Here is a 19,365-nt window from a genome sequence, read left to right on the forward strand (position 1 = left end):
GACTGATGCTGGAGGTGGTGCAAGCACCCAATCTGGACTCCTTTAAGAATCAATTGGACGTTTACCTTTCTGGGATCCTGTGACCCCAGCTGACTTCCTGTCCCTGGGCCAGGGAGCTGGAATCAATGATCTTCCGAGGTGCCCTCCGGCCTTAATGTCTATGAAATCTATGAAAATGGAAAGAAAAGAAATGCCACTAAGAGATGGTGATGGTGATAATTATAATTATAGTAACACCAGCAGCAGCTTTATTATGTAGTGCCTGAAAAAAGAGGAAATGAAATAGAAGCAATTGCACTAATTAATTTCCACTGGTTTGCAATGCAGCATTTGAATAAAGCAATATGGTATTGCAAGCAGCTACACAACAGCACACACTGACTGCTGATAAAGGGGTAGTCCATTTTAAGAGACTGATTTGGGCTGGATGGTAGGGCTTCACAGGCCAAATCCTGCCCTTGGGCTGTGTGTTTGACACCCCTTTGTTATTAACAGTCATGATTGCCTGGCTAGTTTCTTTTCCTTGCAAGATCAGCAAAAACACTGAAGTCTAATTCATGAAACATGTTGATGTAGAAGGGGGTGGGAAGCAGAAGTGACATTATTTGCAGTTCACAGAAGCATAGGAAAGCAAGGCTATCAGGCAGCCTGACAAGAAGCCCAGCCTGAGCTAATTGCCTAGTGGGCCACATCTGACTGAGACTTTGACTGGTAGCCCTAATTTAGCTCATGACTCTGGCCAGCTGCCAGGAGAACAGCTTCCCCATTTATGTTCAGCTGTGGTAAAAGCCTCCAGGTCAGTCAGTGGTTCCTGAGGAAGATCTGTTCTGGTAAGTCTGATACCCTGACCTTGCTCCTTTTTTTTTTTTTTTCCCTGGACTCTAGTTTTTAGATTTTCCTTTAGATTTGGTAATTGTGCCTCTAACTCTAAAACTTTGACTTGGCTTATGATTTGGATCTGGTAACTTGGGGCATTGTTACATGTTATGCTGTGAGCCACACAAATGTTGATCAGTGTTAGTGCTAGCTTGAGTTTAGAGCTGTTGCATGTTCAGGCCAGGAGGAGCTTTGAGGACTGAAAGGCAAGGTAGCCCCCCCCCCGAAGCTCCCTCATACCAGGTCCTGGGACATTACTTACTTGTGGCTGCCTGTCCCAGGTGAGCAGCCAGGAAAGGATTAACGTGTGCACCAGGCAGCTGCTGCTGCTCTTCTCACCAGAGAGTAGCAGAAGTGGTGGTGATAAGTAAGCAGGGGGGTGGGGGGCAGTGGCAGGATCCAGGCTAGCGGGGGTGGGTGGGGTATTAAAGCATACTGTAGAGTGGTATGACTCTAGCCTGCCCTGGAGTAGTGTAACTTTGAGCTGCCTAATTAGTGCTTAAAACCTTTTTAAGGTGTCAATGTACGGGCAATCCAGGGGTTAAAAAGTCAAGGAGCTGCCCAAAATTCCCATGTAACAAGGCCCTTGGTATCTGTTTCCTAACTCTGGGTTGGGCCTGTGTTTTGGATTCTGCCCCTATCTTTGATCCTGTTCTGGTAGCCTAACCACTTGGCCAGACCACCCATAACCCAGTCCATTACAACCTAGAAAGGACCTCAAAAGGTCCAGTCCACTGCTCAAGGCAGGATTATGCCTGACTAAGCCAGTCCAGTCAAATGTCTGTACAACTTGGTTGTAAAAACTTCCAGGGATGGAGACTCCACAATTTCCCTGGATTGCCTGTTCCATTCTTGACTACCCTCATAATCACAAAGTTCCTCCTGATTGCCAACCTAGACTTGCTCAGCTGCAGCTTGAGGCTATTGTTCCTAGTTCTGTCTGCTACAGCCAAAGAGAAAAGCCCATCTCTCCATCCTCTAATTGTCATTCAGGTACTTTAAGACTTATCAGCTCCTGCCCCCCCCCCCCCGCTTCAGTCTTCTCTTCTCCAAACTAAATAACCATTGTTTTTTCAGCCTGTCCTCATGAGTCTTGCCGGCCTGGCCCCCATCACTTATGTGCCTCTGCACAGAACTCTTTCCGATATTCCTATATACTACTTGAAGTGTGGGATCCAAGATTGTATATCTGCTGGTGGCCAAAAATGATCCCTGGTATGCACCTGGAGGTTGGAGCTGGCACCTGGAGGGGGAAGGCAGCAGTCCTTCTTTTCAGCCTAATGATAAAGGCACATCCCTAGGACATGCTAATCTTGGCTCTTTCTCCCACCTTTTTAATTTACATTTCCTACTTTCCAGTAATTTGCTTCTCTGACCAAAAAGAGAAGATTTTTATCCCACCTGTATGTCCGTGTAGCAGCTTTTTTTTTTTTTTTTTAAATGCTTCTAAAGTTATGTCTATCCACACCCCAGGTGCACAGAACTTTCTGACTAGTGGAGCAAGGCTTTCTTACCGCTCCTTCCAGGTCACAAAGTGCTCCCAGATAATCCCACTCTATGCATTAAATCAATTGGAGTAAAAGAATGTGTTCCTGTATATACTAAAAGCACAGGCACTCATGACATGAAAAAGACCCTCTACACACCTTATGCCTTACCCTGGCCTGGCCTCTGGAAGATCAGTTCTGCAAGTGACCCTGAAGGAGCCATGAGGATATCTGGACTTTGATCTTCACCACATCTTTCACTAATGAAGTCCTTGACTGTGGACCTAGCTATGACATATCAGAAAAGGAAATACCAAGTATTTGGCTCAAAAGAAAAATTGGGGCAGGGTGGGCACCAATGGGAAGGGAGGGGCCATCACCAGGGAGGACTATACCTTGGTTTCTCGGGGCTGCAGGGGGGCAGTAAGGAAGGCCAAGGTGGAGATGGAACTGGGACTTGCGACCCAGATCAAGGAGAACAAGAAGTCCTTTTTTTTAAATACATAGGGGGCAAAAAGAAGGTACCGGGTAATGTGGGGCCTCTGCAAGACACGTTAGGAAATCTGGTTGTTGCACCAGACGACAAGGCTAACCTATTTAACAATTTCTTTGCCTCCATTTTCCTGAGCAGGGACCAGATCAGCCCATCTGCTGGGACTCCTTCAGGCCCTGGGGGAGGCACACCTAGGCCTAGGGTCAGTGAGGATCTAGTCTCGGAACTTCTGGAAGGATGGGATGTATTTAAATCAGTTGTTCCTGACGACCTTCACCCCAGAGTGCTGAGGGAACTAGCAGAGGTCATTGCAGGAATCCTGGCATGGCTATACAAGCACTTGTGGTGCTCTGGTGTGGTGCCAGAGGACTGGAAAAGGGCCAATGTGGTTCTCATTTTCAAAAAAGGGAGGAAGGAGGACCCAGGGAACTATAGGCCAGTCAGTCTTACCTCGATCCTGGGTAAGCTTTTTGAGAGAATTATCCTGGTGCATGTCCATGAGGGGCCAGCAGGGGAGGTTATGCTAAGGGGCAACCAACATGGGTTCATTAGAGGCAGGACCTGTCAGACCAATCTGGTGGCCTTCTATGACCAGGTCACCAAATCCTTAGATGGAGGGGTAGGAGTGGATGTAGTCTTTCTGGAGTTGAGGAAGGCCTTCGACACTGTCTCACACTTTTTTTTTTTTTTTAATAAGAATAAACAACAAAAACTAGGGGACTGTGGTGTTGACACCTACACAGTCAAATGAGTCGTTAACTGGCTGCAATTAGACCTAGACAGGTTACAGGAGTGGGCAGATGAGAACAGGATGGGTTTCAACACTGACAAGTTCAAGGTGCTGCACCTGGGGAGGAAGAACCAGCAGCAGACCTACAGGCTGGGGATCTCCCTTCTTCTCAGTGCAGAGGCAGAAAAGGATGTTGGAGTCATTATTGATACCAAAATGGGCCGACAGTGTGAGGACGTGGTCAGGAAGGCCAACCACACCTTGTCATGCATCCACAGATGCATCTCAAGCAGGTCTAAGGAGGTGCAACCCCCTCTATGCAACACTGGTCAGGCTGAAGTTGAAGTACTGCATCCAGTTCTGGGTGCCACACTTCAGAAGAGATGTGGACAGCATGGTGAGGATCCAGAGGAGGCCACCAGCATGGTCAGGGGGCAGCAGGGCAGGCCCTATGAGGAGAGGCTAAAGGACCTGAACCTGTTCAGCCTCCACAAGAGAAGGCTGAGGGAGGATCTAGTGGTTACTTACAAACTAGTCAGGGGGGAAAACAGGCATTGGGGGAGTCCCTCTTCCCCTGAGCTCTACTAAGAGTGACTGGAAACAATGTTCACAAGCTCGCAGAGGATAGATTCAGACTAGACATCAGGAGGCGCTACTTCACAGTCGGGGCGGCTAGGATCTGGAACCAACGTGCAAACGAAGTGGTGCTGGCTCCTACCCTGGGGGTCTTCAAAAGGAGGTTAGATGAATACCTAGCCAGGATCGTATGACCCCAGTGCTTTTTCCTGCCATGGCAGGGGGTCGGACTTGATGATCTGCTCAGGTCCCTTCCAACTATGAAACTATGAATGGCAAGTTATTTGAAAGAAATTCCCTAGGGTTTCTTTGTATCTTCAGTCTAATTACAAATCTCCACAGTCTTATCAGAAAGGTCACAAAAGGATTTGGGCCATAACATCCTAAGAGCCCAGCTTGGGCCTGATATGTTGGGTGCTCCAAACTTCTAACCCAGGGGCGGGCAATTATTTTGGGTGGAGGGCCGCTTATTGAGTTTTGGCAAGCCCTCAAGGGCCACATGAAAAGCAGCCCAGGGCAGATAAATATTAATTTTCTAAATTTTTAGGGGCCCCTCAGGCCACATAGAATGATCTGGTGGGTCGCATATGGCCTGCAGGCTGCATTTTGCCCACCCCTGTTAACAAGTTAGTCACTGTATGCATCACTTCCTAACTTAGGCTCTGAGGCTTGGCCTCTGGGCACCTGGAATTCTGCATGTTGTCTAGAAAATCTTCTGAAAAGGGACTTGTTATTTAAGGTTTGGGATACTGACATAGGAAGTATCCTCTCTTCAATGAAGGTGGGGTGAAATTAAAAAAAAAATCTCTGTTAGAGCAACTCTGCTAAAAAATCTTGACATCAGTCATTTCTTCTAAAAAGAATCTAAATGTTGGCAGAAGTCACAGGAATATGGTTGCACACAAGTGTATACATGTTTTTTTTTTTGGTCTATTTCAGCTTTTGGTAAAAAAGATTTACTGAGAGGTCCTAGGTGTCTGTCCCAGCTGCCTGCGGAGGGTTCAGGATTGAGAGTATGGTCAAGGTAGAAAGGTAAGAAAGTTTTATTGACTTAACAAAAACACAACTACAAGTAATAACAAGACAAACAATGACAGGCAAAAGTAATTCACGTCAGCAACTTATCAACAGTCCCCTCTGATGCCTGACACACCACAATCTTTCTTTCCACAAAGTTCAGTGAAGTCAGGCGTCCCCAAACAGCGCTGTCCGAAGGGTACCAGGAAGGACCCTGGAATGCAGTCATTGGGCTTTTCGAGGTCCATGGACCTACTGATCCAGGCAGGCAACAGCTAACTAATCCTCTTTATAGATCTGTATCTTCCTTCTGAATGTTTTCCAGATATTTTAGCCAATTTAAAGCTTCTGAATGGTTCTGATAATGTACAACTACTTGGATTCCTTTTACTTCAACTGTTTTTAGACTGACCAATAGCAGTACAACTTTGCATTCCTTTGATAAGTTTATTTTAACTATGCCACAGGGTGTTACTACTTCAAGGCTTTATAAATTTACTAGGCCTTACTTTATACAAGGCCTCACTACATCTTAAACTTTAATTAGGCTTTTAGCAACAACATATAGCTTAATATCTAAACACATGCAGAAAAAAAACAAACACTTAGTCTAATCTTCATAGAGCCTTCAGCAAGCATCTTTATCACACAGATGTGATTTCAGCTGCCACACTCTACTTCTTGCTTGCTGAAGCACTATGATAGCTACAGTTAAAACACTAAAGGCACATGCGCTACATCAGAGAAATGGGGAGGGATTTATAAATTTAACTTGCATAGTATGAACAGATTTACAAGAACAACGATTAAAACACTATTTAGCTGTTGCCAATAGGTTAATGCAGAATACTATGATGCTTAAGATGGTTAGCTATGAAGCTGATGTGGCACTTGGTGACACACGAATAGTATAGATTACATTATACCATTTACAAGGCTTGGGCACGTTGACAGCCTGACTGATTCACCCACCTTCTCGAGCAAGGAGAACCAACTGAGTGCTTTGCTGAGCCTTTGCCTCAAGGCTCTGCAGCTTATTTTTCACTTCATTCCAGTTTTTTAATTGTGGCAAGTCTACATTTGATAACCATGAAGTGGGTATCATAAAGTTGAGAGGTATAGTCTCAGAGGAAACTTCTGGCTATTTTAGGGCAATAGTACAGTTACTTAATTGCAGTAGAACAACGGCTCCACTTTTAGCTCCTAAGCAACAGGAATTGCATAAAGTCCAGGTGGTACCATTTTCATACAGCAAATGACCTGGTTCTTCCCATCAAACATGTTGCCCTATTGTTACATATGACACATTAGGTAACTCATATACTCAGGTCATGTTAGGTGGGCTGAGAGGCTAGCCTCTCCATAGGGTGCTTAATTTAATTAAGGTGCTACTAATTTGAACTAAGGGGGACTGTGCTACATACCGAGGGCCATCAGGGGTAACTATTTCCCATATGGGGTGCCACAACCAAATTAAGTAGTGCCCATGTCACAAACAAGTAAAACCATTCAAAACAGTTTTTTTCTGCACTAGGTTAACTAAGGGTTAACAATAATGATAGTAACCGCTGTTTTGTTTTTTTTGTTTTTTTTGCTGCGCATGTCAAAAAGAGATTTATAACTGCGACACTAACTAGAAATGAAACTTAGCCTTCTGTGCTGTACATAAATCATTATAACTGGTCAGAGAAAATGGGGAGTAACCCTGTGAGATAACACCCTAGCGAAGACCGCTAGATAATTGGCGAGTCTAATTAGATTTATGACGTGGCGAAAAACAATTGGCTATCATACAAACGAAACCCGCTTACATTTTTCACAAAGTTGAAGACAACTCTGCCCACACCTTGGAGTAAATCTGACAATTTGATCAGTTGTCAGTGTCTTCCCGCCGCGACCTCCCTGGCGTACCCTTGCCCCACATGCCCGATAAGCCGACCGCCGGCCCGTGTATATATATATGTATGTATGTATGTATGTATGTATGTGTATATATATATATATATAATATCTGCTGAACGACGATCTCTAAGCTGTAACTAACTAAGTATCTCTGACCTCCATCTTACACCACCTTGACGTGAGTAAACAATCTTGCTTTGCAACCGATAAGTGTCCGCCTAATTAATTCCACTCCAAGCGTCACAAGTACCCACCTGATGGCCTTCTAAGGCCCCAGACCCTTATCTGCCCGGGTGGGAGTCAGGGAGAGCTGCTGGCTGGCTGCCCTGGGTCCTGACATGGGGCAATGCAGATTTCAGTCTTAAAGGCATCTTTCTCCTAGCTCCATGTTTAGCAAATAAGCAGTGGTCTAGTTTCTATTTTTTACTCCTTGCACCAGGAATTAACACTTTCCTTTATTACAGCTTTCTCAAGTGGTAATCCAGATACTTTGGTAGGCGTATCTTTCTTTAAATGTTGCAGGCATCTCATTATTCTCTAAGCCAGAGGGCCATTCTTTATTTTTAACATTGTTTATTATCTGGGAAAAAAATGCATATTCAATGATAACTGGACTTGTGCACATGCAGTACTCCAAGTTTGACTTTTGTCTGCTTTAAAAGCAGTGTCCATCATGACCTGGGCAAGACAGGCTGCCTTTAATCCTACATCTGTTAGCAATGTATCAGTGTGCTCTAACATTTTTCCTTTGAGCATGCCTCCCCTAGTGAGCAGCCCTGCTGTGTGTCAGAGTTTGGCTACTCCTTCAGTGTTGTTTTTGGGGATTTATCCAAGTTCCACACATTCATAGTGGATTTAAGTCTGTCTCAAAGATAACTTGGAGTATCTCTTTGTCTGCGGGTCTTAAGTGCACTTATGGAACAGAAAATGACTGGCCATTCTCATCTAAGTAACCCTTCTGCTACTCGAGCTCTTGCTGAACAGTTTGGAAAAGTAGCTTGGACATACCATTGTTCTGGTCAGAACAATATTTGGGCAGTGAGCAACAAAGCATTTAGGAGGGTTGGGATTTTAACTTGTGACCTCCAACAGGGTGTGGAGTTATACATGGGCGGTGTCGGGCCCTCCCGTGGGGGAATGGCCAGAGATAGTAGTGAGCACCCCGTGTTTTGTTTTTGTTTTGTTTTTGTTGTTGTTCACAGATCACATTTATCTTTCCACTTTGGGAGCTTGTAACCATGCTTCACCTCCCAGAGAGCGGAAGAGCTTCCACTGTCGCTCATGGGGACGATGCTATATTGGGTTAATGAAACAGCATTGTCCAGGCAGAATCATAGCACTGATTTGCTTCAGGAACTCCACTGGTATAAAAGGATGAGGAAAAGTGTTGGAGACTTGCAGATACAGCCCCCTTCTGGTTGTATTAAAGTAGGTACCATTCCACCACGCCTCTGTGTAAGTATGGTTGACAAACCATGTAATAACTTTGTTTTAATTTGTAATGCACTTTCTTACCTGGTGGGCCTCACACCATTGTTGGAGAGTGGTGTAAGCCATAGACATGGGAGGGGGCAGATTCTCCCATAAATGCAGTGGCTTGAGAGGCTGAACAGATGCAGAATGCACTATTGGGGGGACAAACTCAGGGAGGTTGAGCTCAACGGGGTTTTCCTCGGGAAGTATTTAACACCAAACTCTCAAACAAGAAGAGATACAACAATCACCTCCCCTCCCATAGTTAGCCATTCCAGCCTTCAGGTAGGGAATGAACCCAAGATAATAACTGGTGCCACAGGTGCACTGACAGTTACTACTTTGCCAGTCAACTATCTTGTTTTTTCTAATTGGAGACCAGGACTTCACTTGGTCCGGGGTGGTGAGTTTTCTTCTAGTATGGATACTACAGCTGGACCACATGAGGGCCATCTGAACGTGTTTCCAGGGGATGCTCTTCAGGGTTAGGCCACTCCTTGAGGTCTTCAGGAGCAAGTTCATTAATATTTGGCTAATAAGAAGGATAGTAGACATGCCCTACCCAGGAAACACAATATGGTGTTAATAAAAAGAGTACATTCATAACAGTCCACCACTTCATGGTGCCAGTTAATTTAGACTGGTGACAGAGAAGGACTCTTCTTCAGTGGCAGGCTCAATTAGAAATGGTTATGGTTGCACTTGTGGACAGATCCACTCTGTAGGAACAAGACAACAAGGAGCTTGGCTCCTGTTAGATAAATCTGACTTAAAGACTCACCATGTATTATGCATATCTTTTGCTAATAGTTTCCCCTCCCGTTTATTTCCTTCAGGATGATTCACTACTTCCCAATCTCCTGCCTGGAGCTTTCCCAGGTCACCATGCCTAGGTCTCTCTACTGCCAGCTCGCGGGGACCACCCAATCAAAAGGCCTGTTGCATAGGGCTACCTCCTGATGGTGCCGGTTATTGGCCCAATTGATAGCTCGATTCAGGTTCAAGCCCCAGTCTTTATGAGCTAGGCCAGTGCCTACCCGCAAATTGCATTTGAGGATGCCATTGGCTTACTCTACCAATCCATTAGACTGTGGATGGTATGGGAAGTGATATGTCCATAACATGCTATGTTTCGTGCTCCACTCATACACAAGATGATTGTGGAAATGAAGACCATTATTGCCCTGTAGTTCTATAGGTGGTGGATACGCAGCTAGTAAAGTTTCTAGTGCTTTACAAGTGTCCTGGGCTGTAGCTCTAGCTGAAGTGAACATTATTTCTGTTACAACTTTTACAGCTACAAACACATAGTGTTGCAACATATCTTTGATACTAATGGATTCTCTCCATGCAGGCTTATAACTCTGAATGCTTTCTGTCAAGGCTGCTAGTGATGGGATGGCAGCTGTCAAGGGGTCAGTATTAGCATTCAAAGATAAAAAATCAATAGTCAACTGCCACCCTCTATTTGGCTTGCACACTGGCCACACTGGATTGTTATACGGAGAGTGGGTTTGAATAGTAGTCTCATCTTTTAACTGCTGACTGATAATACACTGGATAGGTTGTATGGCCTCAGCAGGGAGTTTGATACTGGGGTCTGTGTACTCCTTTCATGGGAGGCAGGGGGAGTGGGATCATGCTACATCGAGTTACAGCTGTTATAGCCATTTCTTTTGCTGCTTCTGTTTTGGTGAGGCACTGTGCACCCAAACTGCCAATTTTTTGTTCAAGGGCAAACCGCTGTCCTTTTAATACATTAAATCCCAGTAAGCTTGGTCTCCCTTTAAGTATTACTGCTGCTCTCTTACCTTAGAGCCATTAGGTAATGCAAAGGTTGCTCAGACTACATGTTCTGGTCATCTGGTGCTTTCGACTCTAATTACTTGTTAAAGGGGTTCCTTTTTCCCCCTTCCAATCTGCAGAATCTGAAATACAAATCTGGGCACCTGTGTCTAATAGCATATCAAATGACTTTTCACTTTTACTTAATTGAATCTGTACAGGTATCTGAATTAAGGGGCCAATGTTAACTTTAGATACCGGTCCTTGGTCTGCTACTACCGGCATTGTGTCTCCTTTCTTTGGGGGTTGGGTTGGCCAGACTCCTTAGGCCATGTGATCAGGTGGGGTAAAGGCTGGTGGCCCTGCACGTGCCTGGGAAAATGCTGAAAGTTTTGCTCTCAAGGCAGAAAATCTCTCTAGTGACACTGTTGGTGGTGGCAACGGCTCTGCTTTAGGTTTTGCCCTCTTGATACAGTGTTTAGCCTTTAGCCCTCTCAAGATATTGATGGGTAGTTTATTAATTTGCACTTAATTGTAACAGGCAGCTAACAAGTCTTTCCACACTTTTTGCTTGTGGAGTCTTGGGATGGCCTTTCCCAGCTTTTATCAACAATTCAGGGGGGTCAGGGGGTTTATCTTTCACTGAGACCACCGCCATGGCCTTGGCAGTTTCATCAGCTTGGTAAGCCTTGGCTTCTGCAAAATGGGTAAAAGCTGCACTATTTGCTGATTCGCATCTCTTACCAGGTGATTAACTGCCTCTGGCTCCAAGGCCAACAAGTCTGAGATGTGCTGTGTTGGTGGTTGTCGGCAAAACCTCTTTCACAACGGTGCTGTCACGACTTCTGCATTTGGCGTGTGAGTCCAAACCGCTGCACAAATGATTTCAGTTAGTGATAAAAGATACAAGCAGTGGACAGCCTCTTTTAAATTGGCCCATGCCTGAGGGGCAGGGTTAAGCTTTTCTTCTCTAGTACCATAACTGTCTGCAGTAGCTTGGAGAACAGCAGAAAACAAAGTAACATTTCATTACTTCCTGCAAATTGATTTAACTGGAGCTCAGGGCATACAACCATTTTTGCAGCTTCAGCTCTACTCACTGAAATTGTAAATGCTTCTTCACTATACATTTGAACTAGCCAGTCTATTACTAGCTCTCCTGGCTTGGACTTCTTCTGCTTTTCAATATTTTTAATGTCTGCACAGGTAAAGGAATGCAGCTCTTCTTGGGGATTCCCTACTTGCGGCCTTGAATGAGTTATCACCATGAGAAAAACTTGGTTGAGTTTCTTGCTCGGCGTGGGAAAGGCCTGGCTAGGTTCCTCCCTCTGGGCAGGAACATACGGGGGTGTTTGAGCACCAGGCTCATCATAAATCTCCTCCTCTCCATCAGTCTCTTTCTTTTGACCTTCCCAGAGCTTACCTTTTGGTTTATCTCTATACAGACACTTGTGGGAGGATCGCTCCACAGCCTGCGCTAAGTGCACTTTCTTCTGGAGGGAAGCGGCCATGCGTGGGATAATAATTTTTCCTTCCTTCCATTTTAATGTTTTTCAAGCAGCTCTGTATAGCTCGCACAGCCTTGCACACCATGATGTTAGAATCTCTTACATCTTCTAACTCGATAATCAGCCAGGTGACTTCTTCTCAGAGCTGGGCATTCTTGTCGACCCCTATCCGCAGTCCCTTCCTGGTTTTGCCCAGGGCAGCAGCAGCAAACCTAGCCCAATGATCGGGTTAAGTTCCCTGGTCACTCCAGGCAGGGTTCAACCTATCCTTATCTCACCCAGGATTCTCCATCCCCATCACCTCCTTAAGCAATGCCACTAACGGGGCCCATACAACTCCCTTCATTCTGACCTTTTTTTTCTGGACCAGAGCCTCTCAATCTTGTTTGTGGTGCCAATTGATGTCCCAGCCACCTGCGTAGTGTCTGGGATTGAGAGTATGGTCGGGGATAGAAAGGTAAGAAAGGTTTATTGACTTAACAAAAACACAACTACGCATAGTAACAAGACAAACAATGACAGACAAAAGTAATTCACATTGGCAACTTATTGGCACTCCCCTCTGATGCCTGATACACAACAAGCTTTTCTTTCCACAAAGTTCAGTGAAGTCAGGTTTCCCCAAACAGCTCTGTCCAACAGGTACCGGGAAGGACCCTGGAATACAGTCCTCGGGCTCTTCCAGTTCCACGGGCCCACGGATCCAGGCAACACCTAACTAATCCTTTCCACAGTGCTGCATCTTCCTTCTGAATGGTTTTCAGATATTTTAGCCAATTTAAAGTTCTTGAATGGTTCTGATAATGTACAACTACTCAGATTCCTTTTACTTTAATTGTCTTTAGACTGACCAATAGCAGTACAAGCTTTGCATTCCTTTGATAAGGTAATTTTAACTATCTCACAGGGCCTTACTACTTCAAGGCTTTGTTAAATTTACTAGGCCTTACTTTATACAAGGCCTCACTACATCTTAATCTTTAATTAGGCTTTTAGCAACAACTTAAAGCTTAATATCTAAACAAATACAGAAAAAAAAAACTCTTAGTCTAATCTTCATACAGCCTTCAGCAAGCACCTTTATCACACAGAAATAATTTCAGCTGTCACAGGTGTGAGAAACGAAATCGGGGAGAAAAAGGGACTCCTCCTATGTGGCGTGTGTCTGTGTTGGGTGTTTTTTTTTGGCTGGTTGGTTGTTTTGCTGCATCAAGGTGTTAGGGTACTTGTTTGGGGAGCAGGAGAAACTCTGACATCTACTTTCCCCCTCCCAGTTAAAACAATAAACAGACCTTGTCTGTTTGAATTCATAGTTTTCTTTCCTGAGCAGCTCTCAGACAGTTTCTCAGAGACTAACATGTCACACTTAAAATGTATCTATTGATGCTTGCTCTTTTATATTGCAGGCTCTTCTCCACTTAGTTCTGGGGTTGACAAGAACATTGTGGTACCAGAGCTGGGACCAGCTATTTTTTGGTCCCCGTCCCAGCCCTTGTATCTTAGAAAAGCCAGTTCAAGACTCCAGATAAAACTGTTAATCCCAGCCCCAGCAGTCTTGAACTGGCTCTGGTGTAGTGAATGAGGCTGGGACTGGCAATCAGCCGATTATCTTTCCAAACCTCAGGACTGTACCAGAGCCTCCAGTCAGCTCCAATTCCAGGACTAGCACTCTGCCAGGCTCACCTCCCCATACCTCCCACTGCTAGCAGCAGAGTCTCGGCTTGGGAGATCATAGTAAGCAATACTGTGCGACTGCTCAGAACACATGCTAACTTTTGATAATGCTTATTCATCTTGTTGACAGTCCCCTGGGAAATGGGGAAGTCCTCAGTGAGGCTGTAGATGCCTGAGGAGGCTAAACCTGTAGATGGGTCAGATAGTTCCAGGAGTAAGGATGAGACCTAGGTGGTGTGAGGTCACAGCTCTTTCCCTTTGTCTATCTCCACTATCCGCCTCCAAAGTGAAATGAATTTACTTGGTGATTTGATGCCTCATCATCATACATCATGGCACCACTGGGGATGATTCAGTATTGAGTCTCCTAGGTATTGTAATTGTAATGCTGGGCACGACACTACATGCGCCCTCACCTGAATAATGGGATCCTGGGATACCTGGTAGCCAGTAGCCCTGCCCAGCCCCCCGGGAAGCTACTGCAGTGCCCCGAGTGGAGAGCCTCCCCATACAATCAAGCACCCTTGCAGACAGCTCTCAAACTATTTACAAGATTTAATTATTTACATCATAAGAAATAATCATTAAATAAGCACATGGATATACTGTCTAATAAACCCTCAAGAACTATTTACAGTCTCTCACTTGCACACGGTGTACTGGGGATCCCAAGTGCACTGCCCCTGGAGGGGTATCTCAGGGAGCTGGACTGCCTGTGTCCTGCACGTGGTCTGTGGACGCTGCCTGGCACTGGTGTCTGTCTCCGTGCTCTTGGAGTCTCTGCGCAGCAAGCAGTGGCTCCTCTGTAGTTCCTACAAGACAGCCTTCCCCTGCCTTTGACCCCTTCCCTGGCTCTGCTGTGAGTAGTGTCTGGGCTGCAGGCTATAGCAACCCTCCTGCCCCACACAGCCTCACAGCCCCAGCAAATGCAGCCCCTCCCTGGGCTTTGCCTACCCCTGGGGGCCCTCACCCCTCAGGGAAACTAGGGCAGACTCCAGCAGTCCTCCCTGGCTCTTCTGTGCTCACCCAGCCACGCCAGCTGCAGTCAGGTCTCTCCAGGCTTGGATTCTCCACACCAGCAGTCCCTGCCTGCTCCTGCCGCTGCAGCTTCTCCACTGCTGCTCCTGCAGGCCTCTCTCAGGGGCTTTCCAAGGGACCACTGTGCTGAGACTCTCAATCCGGTCTCCAGCCTGTCCATCAGCCCCCTCTCTCTCTCTTGTCCCCCCCACAGGAAAAACTGTTCCCCCTTTTATCCAAGCCTCTCAGCCAATCCCAGCTCAGGGCCCTTCCCGAGCTTTTGCTAATGGCTGTCTTTCAAACTGTGCTGGGGTTACATCACCCCTCCCACTTCCAACAGGGCTGCTCCCAAACAGCTTCACTTGCCCTCATAGCCTACAGTGTCCCCTTGGGGACAAACTCTGTCTCTGCCAGGCAGCTCTTTCCATTCTGTTCAGGTGGGTCCATTTATTAAAGGCTGCTACATCATATTGCATTTCTCTGAATTGGCTTTCGAGGCGCCCCGACTCCTTCCTTTTCCCCACCTCTACAGCTGCAATCATTAGCAGTCTGGGAGTAAAGGATTTGTGTTGTGAGCTGGTAATAAGGTATCGCTATGGTATGTCTTGTCTGGTTGGAGCTGGCACCATATAAATATGGCTCTGCTGGTGATGTTTGCTTGAGCCAGAACTCTGGCATTCTTCTGTCCTTCTGATTTATATAGAGGATTTTTCTGAGGTCCCTGGTGTTGTTAATGCTCCAAAGCTTTAAGGTATTTCTAATGGTACCCAAGTTTCACACTCCTACAACAGGGTAGGGTAGGGGTGACCAGAGTCTGGTAGGTAAGAAATTTGGTTTAGGTCCCAATGTCATCATAATAATCAAGAGCATGATTTTGCAGGCATCCAAATGCAGCACTATTAGACTTTAGCTGATGTTGAATATTGTTGTCTGTTTACTTTTTGGGAAAGGTGGCTACTCAGGTAGGAGAAATATTCAACACTCTCCAAAGATTGTCCTCTACTTGTAATGCATGAAGGAGAAGTTGGTTGGTTTGAAGTGGACTGATGAAGAATCTTGGTTTTAATGAAGCTGATAGTGAGTCTACTCCATATGCTTTACAAAAGCAATCAGGAGTGACCGGAAGCTCTTCAATTGAGTGACCATCGTCACTGGAGATCACTAATGGAGGTATTGGATTTGAACCATGGACCTCTTTAACATCAAATGGTTCTGTTAATATGATATTAAATGCTGACTCCAGATAGAAGTTTGTCCTAGATGAGATAAGGAATGGCTGTGATAAAGACACAAATGCATTGAAGAAATCGCACATCCTTGTCTGACTCAAGTTCATTCTCACAATGCAGGGGCACTTTTCCTTAGGATGGTTGCTATTAAGAATCTGATAATGATTTTAAAAGCTTTTGGGCATGCAGATGTAGGATTGAGAAGGTCCGGAGGAGGGCCATACACATGATCAGGGGCAGCAGGGCAGGTCCTATGAAGAGAGGCTAAAGGGCCTGAACCTATTCAGTCTCCACTAGAGAAGTCTGAAAGGGGATCTGGTGGCTGCTTACAAACTCACCAGGGGGGACCGCAGGAATTGGGGGAGGCTCTGTTCCCCCAGGCACCACCTGGGGTTATTAGGAATAATGGCCTCATATTGTTAGAGAGAAGGTTAAGGCTGGACATCAGGAGACATTACAGTTAGGGCTGCCAGGCTCTGGAATGGGCTTCAAGGAGGTGGTGCTCTCTCCTACCTTGGGGGTCTTCAAGAGGAGGCTGGACAGATATTTGGCTGGGGTGATATGATCCCGGCACCTGTTCCTGTCCAGGGCACAGGGTTGACTACATGAACTTACCAACTCTTTCTGTTCCTTAAGGGTAACACCTTACTTTAATCTCTAATTCTGTTTTCTGTAGCCTAGTACTCTAATCTATCAATTTCTTTTTGGAATTCTAATCTTACCTATAAAGTGGTTCCAGCTTTGCATCAGCAGCATAACTGAAACTCTCTTCTTGCATCTGAATTACTGGTGAAAATGTTAAACATGCCAGGACCAAGAAGGGATCTCCGAGAAACTCTGCATACAACCTTTGGCATTCTAAAATGGATCCATTCAAATTCATACTTCATAAGCAGCAATTACTTCAGTTATTTATACCCCTAAAGGAGAATATCCATCTCTAGCCCATATTTTTCCAGTTTATTTAAGAGAATAACATATGGAGCTTCACCAGAAAACCTTACTTAAGTCCACCCTATTCCACCTAGATGGAAAATATTTGAACAGTAAAGCAAGCCAATGTTGTTTTAAAATGTACAGGGTTTTCTTTTTATTCCCCCCCCCCCCCCACTGAGGGCCTAATCAAGTGCATAAAATGGGACAAGTGTTTTAGTGGGGAGCTGAATCATTAGACCCAGAACTTTTCAGCTTGTTTACTCATAATTAAGCTTACTTACCCTATAGAAAGAAATATCCTATGAGTCTATAAATCACTTCTCTTCCTTCCCCTCCCCTGCCCTGCCCCCAAGCTTAGAAGTGAGTAGTTTAATTCTGGCTGTCATTAGAAAAGGACAATGACGTTCACTTTTTTGTTACCTTCATTAAAAATATTGGTTGACAAAAATGTCAATGGAGAGTTCCATCACTCATTTAATGGACCAAGAGAGATTCAGGAGGAGCATTGATATGGAACAGGTGGTGGATATAGAATGCAATGAACTAAGTAGGACCACAAGCTCAGGATAAGTCGTTATTGGTACATCAATCTTCTGTTGGGGGAAATGAAGTTCAAGAGGCAATGAGGTTTGAAGACATAAAGTGGAAACTGTCTCATAGTCCTGGAAAACATTTTTTTCAGTTGGACTAGGAAATTGCTGAGTGAAGAGATTCCACTTTGTTGTACACCTGCTTTAGAGGTAAGTATATATTCAAATATACTGACACATTGACTTCAGATTCTTTCCTCCTGACGGCTAAGCTAAGACTAAAAGCTTCTAGCTCCAAGAGGCTGTAAACTGTACTGAATCAACCACATTTTCTGGTGTGAAGTGCTACAGCTCCAGTGAATTCGTGGACACCTATGTAGAAAAATAAATCCATGGTGATTGCAATGAAATGTGTTTCCAGTCATACATTTCATGATTGACTACATACAAAATGGAAAATATTTCTAAAAATTGTAATAACACTGTGTGCAGTATACAATTTTGAATAACATTATGCAAGTTGAACTGAAAGAGAAAACAGCCATAGAATAGTAGTGAAGTAATTAAACATGTAATGTATATATCTGGTTACTTCAGCTCTAGTTCACAAGTATATACCATAAGTAAACATTCCCTCTTTGGTCCAGTTGTTTTTTTTTTTTTAATTTCATTTCAGGGAATATCCTTTTTCATCTTATTCAAATTAAAAACAAAACAAAAAATCAAAAGGCATTTGCACCAGTAAAGATTGCTTTCTACAGTTTTATAAATGTATGCAACCTTAAATGTCTGATCCTTTAATTTCAGTGAACATAGAAAAAATTGAAACCACTTTTAATTTCTTTAACAATGCAGGAAAAATATGTTAGGCCTGAACTTATTTATTTTCCAAAATAAGTGACACTAATTCTTATGGGGGTGGGGTCATGTTTTGTTTTGTGGGTTGTTTTTTTTTTTTTTAACCCATCATTGCCAAAAATGAGATTATTACTACTAGTTCCAGCCTCCCTCCCTATACACTTTCCCTTCCCCCCCCCTCTCCAATTTCTGCTAATCAATTCCTAGTATATAATGACATGGGCTATTGTCTTTGAAAACCCAGGCCTCTCCTAATTAGTTAAGTCTATAAGGCGATGCCCTGCCCTACCCCTTACCTAACTAGTAGAAGTGAAAGCTTTAGTCCAACACACGTTATTGACCTCAACCCAAGGGAAACTGGGTAAATGTGCATCCTGTATTATTGCAGGAGGTCAGTCTAGATCATCTTACAGGCCAGCTGGTCTTAAATTGCAAAAGAATGGCCTTAATGTATCGCAGACCATTCAGAGGCATGATATACTATGTGGCAGCTCTTGTAACATGGAAGTTAGTGGACATTTCCCCTTGACTTCTGTTGTCTGTCAGGTAGGATCTAAGATAGCTATCCCAAAAGTGACTAATATACCACAGACACTTAATGCTACACAGACAGGCAGGAGCACTGCTCAGCCTTCCACTTGTTACAGGACTATTTCTTAGGTGCCTCTCCTCACTGCCCCCTGCATTTGTATAGGAGCCTATTACCTGAACCAAGGCTGTGGCTGTCATTATAGTGTAAATCTGGTTCTATGGCTGTTCTTGGCTAAAGCCATTGGGTGCAGGCACACAACAGAACTACCCCACTGTGATGCAGCAAAGATCTTGCTAACCATGTCTACATAAGACAATTACTGTGCAGTTATTTAGTGCTTGTACAAACAAGTATTAAATGACTGTACAGTTACTCAAGTTACTGTGCAGTAGTGCTGACAAATGGTATTTTTTGAGATGCTGACTGCACCATAGCCTGAGACTACTGCACATTAAAGTTGCATCATGGTTTCTGCCACACAAGGCTACTGTGCAGTCAGTGTCTCCGTGTAGATGTGACCACTTTCAAGTAAACTTACTCAGTAAGTAGCAGACATGTGACCAGGTCTTCCAACCAACCTATCTGTAAGGCACTAAATGTTTAAACTTGGCTAAAGCCCCATCTCTAATGAAATTGGCTAGATACTAGGCCTGTGCGAAGTGGCTAATATTTGCCTTGGATTCAGATTCGTTCAGTTCGGAAGACGGTGAATCGATTTGGTGATTTTTGAATCACTGTCCCG

At 44.6% G+C, this 19,365-nt stretch overlaps 1 long non-coding RNA gene across 2 annotated transcripts; it reads left to right on the top strand.

The window, feature by feature from the left end:
- Window positions 1–765: 765 nt before the first annotated feature.
- Window positions 766–19,151, top strand: LOC132243928 (uncharacterized). Of its 2 annotated transcripts, XR_009455486.1 has the most exons (5): window positions 766–830; window positions 5,102–5,194; window positions 8,284–8,536; window positions 17,386–17,443; window positions 19,040–19,151. It is a non-coding gene; the product is annotated as an uncharacterized LOC132243928 (long non-coding RNA). The 2 variants fall into 2 exon arrangements; XR_009455485.1 differs by lacking the exons at window positions 5,102–5,194; window positions 8,284–8,536; window positions 17,386–17,443; window positions 19,040–19,151 and adding exons at window positions 1,775–1,869; window positions 1,954–2,709 and having other exon boundaries at window positions 801–830.
- The last annotated feature ends 214 nt before the right edge of the window (window positions 19,152–19,365 follow it).

This window comes from Alligator mississippiensis, chromosome 11 (assembly GCF_030867095.1).
Source record: "Alligator mississippiensis isolate rAllMis1 chromosome 11, rAllMis1, whole genome shotgun sequence".
In the NCBI taxonomy this organism is placed as follows: Eukaryota; Metazoa; Chordata; order Crocodylia; family Alligatoridae; genus Alligator; species Alligator mississippiensis.